The sequence below is a fragment of the Kogia breviceps genome, chromosome 5, assembly GCF_026419965.1.
Source record: "Kogia breviceps isolate mKogBre1 chromosome 5, mKogBre1 haplotype 1, whole genome shotgun sequence".
Lineage (NCBI taxonomy): Eukaryota > Metazoa > Chordata > Mammalia > Artiodactyla > Physeteridae > Kogia > Kogia breviceps.
The window spans coordinates 15249607-15259186 of NC_081314.1; the positions used below are offsets into that span (position 1 = coordinate 15249607).

At 41.8% G+C, this 9580-nt stretch overlaps 1 pseudogene; it reads left to right on the forward strand.

The window, feature by feature from the left end:
* Positions 1 to 259: 259 nt before the first annotated feature.
* On the forward strand, positions 260 to 1789 carry LOC131757549 (general transcription factor IIF subunit 1 pseudogene; annotated as a pseudogene).
* Positions 1790 to 9580: the final 7791 nt, after the last annotated feature.

Consider the following 9580-nt stretch of genomic DNA (forward strand, 5'->3'; position numbering starts at 1 on the left):
CTGCTGGAGAGTTTCCCTTCCAGTATAGGCGGCCACGCAGGCACAGGTGTGGCACAAGAGGCCTCAGAGGCTGACTGCTGACCCAACGTTGCCTCCGTATAGCTTTTCCCAGGTTCCACTGTACCCCTGGCTTGGGGTCCTTGGTCAGAGCCAGAGGCCCGACACCTCTAGGGCAGCTTCCACTGGACCGAGGGATGCAAACCCTGGGGGAGGAGAAAAGGACTAGGTTCAGATCAGCCCCAACCATCACCCATTGCTCATGGTGGCCCTCAGCCCCAGCAGTCAGAATATCACTGAGAGTATGCTGTCTGAGTTCCCAAAAATACCACCAGAAAATATAATATCATGGCTTTCAATGCAGCCGATAAAGTCAACCTTGCTACTTGGAATCAGGCCCGGCTGGAATGTGACCTGAGCAACAAGATTTAGCAAGAGTCAGAGATGTCCCAGTCGGGTGCCAGCAGCAAGTTCCATCGCAAGCTCCAGGAGAAGGCATCGTACTCCAGAAGTACAGCATCATCCTCAAGGAGTTCCGGCCCAAGGACAAGCCCTGGCTGCTCCGTGCCAACAGCAAATCAGGCCAGAAGTTCAAGGGCATAAAGAAGGGAGGCATGACAGAGAACACATCCTACTACATCTTTACGCAGTGCCCGGATGGGGATTTTGAGGCCTTCCCCCTGCACAACTGGTACAACTTCATGCCACTGGCCAAATACCACATGTTCACGGCCAAGGAGGAGTGGGAGAGGAGAAACAAAGTCCTGAACCACTTCAGCTTCATGCAGCAGCAGTGGCTCAAGGACCAGGACCAGGACAAGAAGAAGGAGAAGTGCGGCTGCAAGAAGGCCCGTAACCTGTGCATCCACGACCTGGAGGACGACATGGAGATGTTGTCTGACAACAGTGAGGCCAGCGGCGAGGAGGGCGGCAGAGCCCCCAAGGCCAAGAAGAAGGTGCCGCCCAGCAAGGGGGGCAGGAAGAAGAGGGGGTCAGATGACGAGGCCTTTGAGGACAGTGACTATAGGGACTTTGAGGGCCAGGAGGTGGACTATATGTCTGACGGCTTCAGCAGCTCCCAGGACGAGCAGGAGGGCAAGCCCAAGGTCACCCAGCAGAAGGAGAGCCCCAAGGGCGTGGACGAGCAGAGTGAGAGCAGCGAGGAGAGTGAGGAGGAGAAGCCACCCAAGGAGGACAAGGAGGAGGAGGAGGAGGAGAGGAAGGCAGCCACACCACAGGAGAAGCAGAGGAAAGACAGCAGCAAGGAGTTGGACAGCTCAGAGGAGAGTGACATCGACAGCGTGGCATCCTTGGCACTCTTCATGGCAAAGAAGGAGACACCCCCCAAGAAGGAGTGGAAGCCATAGGGAGGCAGCTCGCGGGTCAACAGCCAGCCAGGCACACCCACCACAGAGACAGGCAGCACCTCCTCCACCCTGCAGGCAGCCGCCAACAAGCTGGAGCAGCAGAAGAGGACCAGTCAGACACCAGTGGCCAAGAGGCTGTGGCTGGACCCCAGGCCCCAGAGCCTGTTGGGGAAGTCCATCCCTCAGCCCCAGTCTGGGAAGTCGACCCCCAGCAGTGGCAATGTGCAGGTGACTAAGGATGCCATGTGCCGCTACATGACATGGAAGCCCATGACCACTAAGGATCTGCTGAAAAAGTTCCAGACCAAGAAGATGGGGCTGAGCAGCAAGCAGAGGGTGAACGTGCTGGTCCAGATCCTCAAGTGCCTGAACCCCAAGCGTTCAAGATGATCAACGACAAGATACAATTCTCCCTCAAGGAGTGAGGCTACGCCCAATAAACATGCTCTGTTTTCTAGGAAAAAACAAACAAACAAAACTTCCTGTAAACAAAAGTCCAGGACTTGATGGCTTCACTGGGGAATTCTACCAAACACACAAAGAACTTATAGTGATCCTTATCAAACTCTTTGAAAAGATTGAAGAGGAGGAAACACTCCCAAAGTCATTCTATGAAGCCAACATCACTCAGATACCAAAACCAGACAAAGACACTAAAAAAAAAAAGAAAATTACAAGCCACTATCTTTGATGAATATAGATGCAAAAATCCTTAACAAAATATTAGCAAACCAAATCCAACAACATAAAAAGGATCATACACCATGATCAAGTTGGACTCATTCCAGGGTCACAAGAAGGTTCAATATATGCAAATGAATCAATATGATACACCACATCAGCAAAAGAAAAGACAAAAAGCACATGATCATCTCAACAGATGCAGAAAAAAAAACATTTGATGAAATTCAACATCTATTCATGATAAAAACCATTGCCAAAGTGGGTATAGAAGGAATATATTTCAACATAAAAGCCATTTATGACAAACCCATAGCCAATATAATACGAAACTGTGAAAAGCTGAAAGCCTTCCTCCTAAATTCTGGAACAAGACAAGGATGCCCCCTCTCACCACTTCTATTCAACATAGTATTTGAAGTCCTATCCATGGGGATCAGACAAGAAAAGAAATAAAATATATGCAAATCAGAAGGGAAGAGGTAAAATTGTCATTATATGCAGATGACATGATACTATATATAGAAAACCTTGAAGACTCCACACAAAAACTATTATAATGGATAAATGAATTCATCAAAGTAGCACGATACAAGATTAATATCCAGAAATATGCTGTATTTCTTTACACTAACAATGAAATATCAGAAGACAAAGTAAAAAAAACCAAGCTCACTTAAAATCGCTCATATAAAAATACCTAGGAATAAACCTAACCAAGAAGATAAAAGAACTATATGCTGAGAAGTATAAAACACTGATAAAGGAAATTGCCAAAGAAATACTGAGGAAAAAGAACAAAGCTGGAGGCATAATCCTTCCAGATTTTAGGCAATACTACTAAGCTATAGTAATCAAAACAGTGTGGTATTGGCACAAAAACAGACATATAGATCAATGGAACAGAATAGAGAGCTCAGAAGTAAACCCATACACCTATGGTCAATTAATCTTTGACAAAGGAAGCAAGAATATACAATGGAGAAAAGTCAGTCTTTTCAGCAAGTGGTGTTGGGAAAGTTGGACAAACCCATATAAATCGATGAAGTTAGAACACTCCCTCACACCATACACAAAAATAAACTCAAAATGGCTTAAAGACTTAAATATAAGACATGACACCATAAAAATCCTAGAAGAGAACATAGGCAAAAAATTCTCTGACATAAATTGTAGCAATATTTTCTTAGGTCAGTCTCCCAAAGCAGAAGAAATAAAAGCAAAAATAAATGGAACATAATCAAACTTGTAAGATTTTGCACAGCAAAGGAAACCATAAACAAAATGAAAAGACAGCCTCTGGACTGGGAGAAAATATTTGCAAAGCATGTGACTGACAAGGGATTAATTTTCAAAATATGCAAACAGCTCATACAACTCAACAACAACAAAAAACAAACAACCCAATCGAAGAATGAGCAGAAGACCTAAACAGACATTTTGCCAAAGAAGACATACAGATGGCCAACAGGTACATGAAAAGATGCTCAGCATTACTAATTAATAGAGAAATGCAAATCAAAACTACAATGAGTTATCACCTCACACCTGTCAGAATGGCCATTATCAAAAAGTCTGCAAATAATAAATGTTGGAGAGGGTGTGGAGAAAAGGGAACCATCCTACACAATTGGAAATGTAAATTGGTGGAAATGTAAATTGGTTGTTGGTGGTAATGTAAACTGGCGCAACCACTATGTAAAACAGTATGGAAGTTCCTTTAAAAAAAACAACTAAAACTAGAGTTACCATATGGTCCAGCAATCCCACTCCTGGGCGTATATCCAGAAAACACAAAAACTCTAATTTGAAAAGATGCATGCACCCCAATGTTCATAACAGCACTATTTACAATAGCCAAGACATGAAAGCAACCTAAGTGTCCATCAACAGATGAATGGATAAATATGTGGTATACATATACAGTGGGCTATTACTCAGCCATAAAAAAGAATGAAATAATGCCATTTGTAGCAACATGGATGGACCCAGAAATTATCATAGTAAGTGAAGTAAGTCAGACAAAGACAAATATTATATGATATCACTTAAATGTAGAATCTAAAAAATAGTACAAATGAACTTATTTACAAAACCAAAAGGACTCATAGACATAGAAAATAGATTTATGGTTACCAAAGGGGAAGGCAGGAGAGGGATAAATTAGGAGTATGGGATTAACAGATACACATTACCATCTATAAAATAGATAAACAACATGATTTACTGTATAGCACAGGGATATAACAGGGATATATTTAATATCTTGTTATAACCTATAATGGAAAACAATCAAGAAATATATATATATGTGCATACACATATATATCTGAAGCACTTTGCTGTACACCTGAAATTAACATGGCATTGTAAATCAACCAAACTTCAATTTTAAAAAAATCATTAGAGAGGCTCAACAGCAGAGTAAACATAGCAGAAGAAAGAATCACTGAATGTGAAGTAAATCCATAGAAATTATCCTATCTGAAAAACATACAGACTAGTGATTTAGAGAAACATGAACAGCATTTCAGAGACCTGTAAGAAAATAGCAAATGTACCAAAATAGGTATAATAGAAGTCCCAGAAGGAGAGGAGAAAGAAAAAAAGGGAGCAAAATAACTTCTCAAATTTGATGAAAAACCATCTACACCTTCAATAAGTTTAATAAACTCCAAGTAGGATAAATACAGAAAGTCCAAAAGTAGACACACCATAGTCACATTCTTGAAAACCAAATCCAAAGAGAACATTTTGAAAGCAGAAGAGAAAAATGACTTGTAGAATTGAGTACAAATACAATTAACAGCTAATTGCTCGTATTAATCAATGGAGGCCAGAACGCAGTGGAATGACATATACAAAGTGCTGAATGAAAATAATCTGTCAACCAAGAATTCTATATCCAACAAAATCATCCTACAAAAATGAAAGCAGGGCTTCCCTGGTGGCGCAGTGGTTGAGAATCCGCCTGCCGATGCAGGAGACACGGGTTCGTGCCCTGGTCCGGGAAGATCCCACATGCCGCGGAGCAACTAAGCCCGTGAGCCATGGCCGCTGAGCCTGTGCGTCCGGAGCCTGTGCTCCGCAACGGGAGAGGCCACAACAGTGAGAGGCCCGCATACCGAAAAAAAAAAAAACTAAAAAAAAAAAAAAAAAAAAAAAAAATGAAAGCAAAACAAAGATATTCTTCCATAAACAAAGACAGAGAGAATTTATTCCTGGCAGACCTACCTTATAAGATATACTTATGTCCTTCAAGTAAAAGGAAGTGACCTTACACAACAACTCAAATCCACAGGAAGAAATAAACAGCACTGAAATGGTAAATATGTGGATTAATATTAAAATGCTATATAGAGACTTCCAGTTTCCTACCCATTATTTTAGGAGCTTGGAAACTGTCACTTCATCCTAAAAACAAGTAAAAAGCTGAAAAAACTGAAAATCAACAACTCTCCTTAGAGCCATCAGACAACTGAGGTCACAGGAAAACTGCTGCCCCCAAAATTGGAGAGATGGACAGATGAATACACAGAATCATAATGTAGAGAAGTGAATTCACATTTCTGTGAGGTTTACCTCAAGGACCTCTACCAGTGGAGATGGGAAAAAATTCCCTCCCTGCTTCCAACAGAGGGAGGGGGGAAAGTAACCATTTTGAAATATGCCAGAACATTCTGTTCTTAACAAGGCCTTACCTCAAGAGAAAATATTTTACCAGAGCCTAACCTATTGGGATTTTATTAGAGCTTGACTAATGTGGGAAAAGAGAAATGCCCAACTCAGCTCCCTCTAGCCATTCTGTCCCATACTGGAGTAGACTGAGAAGCACATGTGGAGTTCATAGCACTGGGATGCAGGTTCACTAAAAGATTGAGAACTTAATCACAGGACTATAGAACACTTCCCTTCCCCCCATGCCTTACCACCATATCACTAAAGGCCTATTTACTATAGTTCCTTTTACCTAGTACATCAATTTCAACAAAAAATTACAAGGCATACTAAAAACCAAAAGCACAGTTTAAAGAGACAGAGCAAGCATCATAACCACACTGAGATACGGTACTGATGTTGGCATAATTAGACAAGGAATTTAAAATAACTATGTGTAATATGCCAAGGGTTCTTTCTAACATGAAAGAACAAATGGGGAATGTAAGCAGAGAGATGGAAATTCTAAGAATCAAAAAGAAATGATAGACCCCTAAAGTGGACAAGAATCATTTTTAATATTCACACAAGAGGAGAAGTGGCCAAGATGATGAAGTAGGAAGAATTCACCCCCTCACACAGACATACCAAAATTATAACTACTTACAGAGCAACTATCTATGAGAACAATCTGAAGACTAGCAGAAAGGATTTTTTTACAACTAAAGACATAAAGAAGGAACCACAGTGAGATGAGCAGAAGTGCCAGTAATGTGTTACAGTCAGAACCCACACCCTTGGGTCAGTAACCCACAAACAAGAGGAATAGCACATTCATAGAGGTCCTTTCCAAGGAGCAATGGGTCCAAGACCCACATTAGGGTCCCCAAACCAGGGGTCCTGCATCAGGAAAACAAGCCTACAGAACATCTGGCTTTGAAAACCAGTGGGGCTTATGTTTGGGAGAGCCAGGGGGCTATAGGAAACAGAGACTCCACACTTAAAGGGCACACACAAAGTCTCTCATGCTCCAAGTCCCAGTGCAGAGGCAGTAGTTTGAAAAGAGCCTGAGTCAGATTCACTTGCTGATCTTAGAGAGTCTCCTGGAGAGGCAGGAGGCAACTGGGACTCCCCCAGGAACAGAGACACTGGCAGCAGCTATTTTGGGAAGCTCATTCGACTGTGATGACACCAGAGCTGGCTAAGCAGAAAGTAATTTTAAAAATGAAAATAAGCATATACCTATCAATAACTACTTTAATGTAGATGGACTAAATGCTCCAATCAAAAGACATAGACTGGCTGAACAGACTAAAAAACAAGATCTATATGTATGCTGCCTACAAGAAACTCACTTCAGAGCTAAAGACACAAGCAGACTGAAAGTGAGAGGATGGAAAAAAAGTTTTCCATGCAAATGAAAATGAAAAAAAATTTCAGGTAGTACTACTTATATTAGACAAAATAGACTTTAAAACAAAACTATAACAAGAGACAAATGACATTAATTACATAATGATAAAGAAATCAGTCCATCAAGAAGAGATAATTTTTTTTCAGCTGCAATGTGCCTGTTTATTTGGTTCCAGTTTGGAAGCTTTGAAGCGGAGGTAAACCCGTCAGGCAGAGTTAAGTCTTCTGAGCCAACTTTGTCACTAAGAATAAACAAATCAGGGGCTTCCCTGGTGGCGCAGTGGTTGAGAATCCGCCTGCCGATGCAGGGGACACAGGTTCGTGCCCCGGTCCGGGAAGATCCCACATGCCGCGGAGCGGCTGGGCCCGTGAGCCACGGCCGCTGAGCCTGCGCGTCCGGAGCCTGTGCTCCGCAAAGGGAGAGACCACAACAGTGGGAGGCCCGCCTACCACAAAAAAAAAAAAAAAAAAAAAAAAAAGAATAAACAAATCAAAGAGGCAAAAGACTTATACTTTGAAAACCAAAGACACTGATGAAAGAAATGGAAAAGGATACAAACAGATGGAAAGATATACCATGCTCATGAATTGGTAGAATTAATATTGTTAACATGAACATATTACCCAAGGCAATCTACAGATTCAATTCATTCTCTATGAAAAAAACAATGGCACTTTTCACAGAACTGGAACAAATAATTTTCAATTTTGCATAGAACCACAAAAGACCCCAAATAGCCAAAGTAATCTTGAGAAAGAAGAACAAAGCTGGAGGTATCATGCTCCCTGATTTCAAACTATACTACAAAGCTACAGTAATCAAAACACTATAGTAATAGCATAAAACAGACACATAGACAATGGAACAGAATAGAGAGCCCAGAAATAAACCCACATTTATTGATATATGAGCAATTAATCTATGACAAAGGAGGCAAGACTATACTATGGGGAAAAAACAGCCTCTTCAATAAATGGTGTTATAATTGCAAAAAATAATAATAACAAAAACAACAATAAATCTAGGCATATCATATTCTAACTGCAGACCATCAACGAGAAAGAAAAAAATCTTGAAAGCAGCCAGAGGAATAAAAGAGCTAATCTATAGAGAAGTAAAGATAAGAATTATAGTTGACTTCTCACCAGAAACCATGCAAGAAAGAAGAGAGTTGAGTGAAATATTTAAAGTGTTGAGAGAAAAAAATCAACTTAGAATTCTGTATCTTATGAAATTTCCTTCAAAAATGCAGGAGAAACAAAGACTTTCTCAGAGAAACAAAAATTGAGGAAATCTTGCCAGCATACCTGCCTTGTAAGAAATCCTAATAGTTTTTCAGAAAGAAAGAATAATATGGGTCAGAAACTTGGATCTAAAAAAAAGAAAATATGAACATTAGAAAAGGAATAAGTGAAGGTTAAATAAAAACTTTTATTTTCCTTATTCTTATTTGATCTAATTGATAACAGGTGTTTGAAATAATAACACTAATAATGTATTCGATGATTATAGATTATAAGTGGGATGAATGACAGCAATGATACAGGGGTCAGGAGGGAGAAATTATGAATACTTTGCCATTATAAGGTATTTGCATGACCTGTGAAGTGTTATGTTATTTGAAAGTGGGCTTGGAATAGCTGTAAATATATATTGCAAACTCTAAGGCAACCATTTCAAAAAGAAAAAAAAAAAAAAAAAAAAACCTGTAATTAATATGCTAAGAAAGGAGAGAAAATGGAATGATATAAAATGCTCAATTAGGGCAGAGTCAAGATGGTGGTGTGGGAAGACGTGGAGTTTGTGTCTCCCCACGTCTAGGGTGCCTACTGGATGCTGGTGAGGGACCTTGACAACCAAGGTAATGGGAGGAACCCCCAAGCGAACCGGTACGACGTGGGGGACTGAGTGGGGAGGAGAAGTGTAGGTTAGACAGGACTGGTGCCCCTGAGGGGTGGCTGAGACGGAGGAGGGGTTCCCACGCATGGAGGGACCCTCAGGGACTCAGATCAGGAGTGAGAGTGCTCAGCATTTCCCCTGCCCAATCGGCCAGGGAAGTCTGCCTGGTTCTCTGGCCAGGTCCTACTCCCTCAGAAGCCTCCTCCTGGCCATGTTGGTCCTGGGGGCATAGGAGAGAGGCCAGGAGAGAACAGGAGAGGCAGGCAGGAGGGGCCCTCCATGACCAGAAGAGCAGGAGAGGAGCTGAGGGCGTTTGTCCCGCCCATTTGGGCCCCAGAAGCCTGCTGGGTTCCTTGGTGGGGTCCCCTGACCTCTGAGATCAGAGCAACGCCTGGGTTCCTTCTTTTCTGTAGAACCTAAGCTCCACCCCCCAAATCCCCCAGGGCCTTTTCCAGCCCTGTGGGTCCTAAGCATAGGTCCCACCCACTTCCAAAACCCCACCTCTGCTTAGGCTCCGCCCTCCACAGCCAAGGCCTTACCCACATTATTAATCTTTTTTTGAATT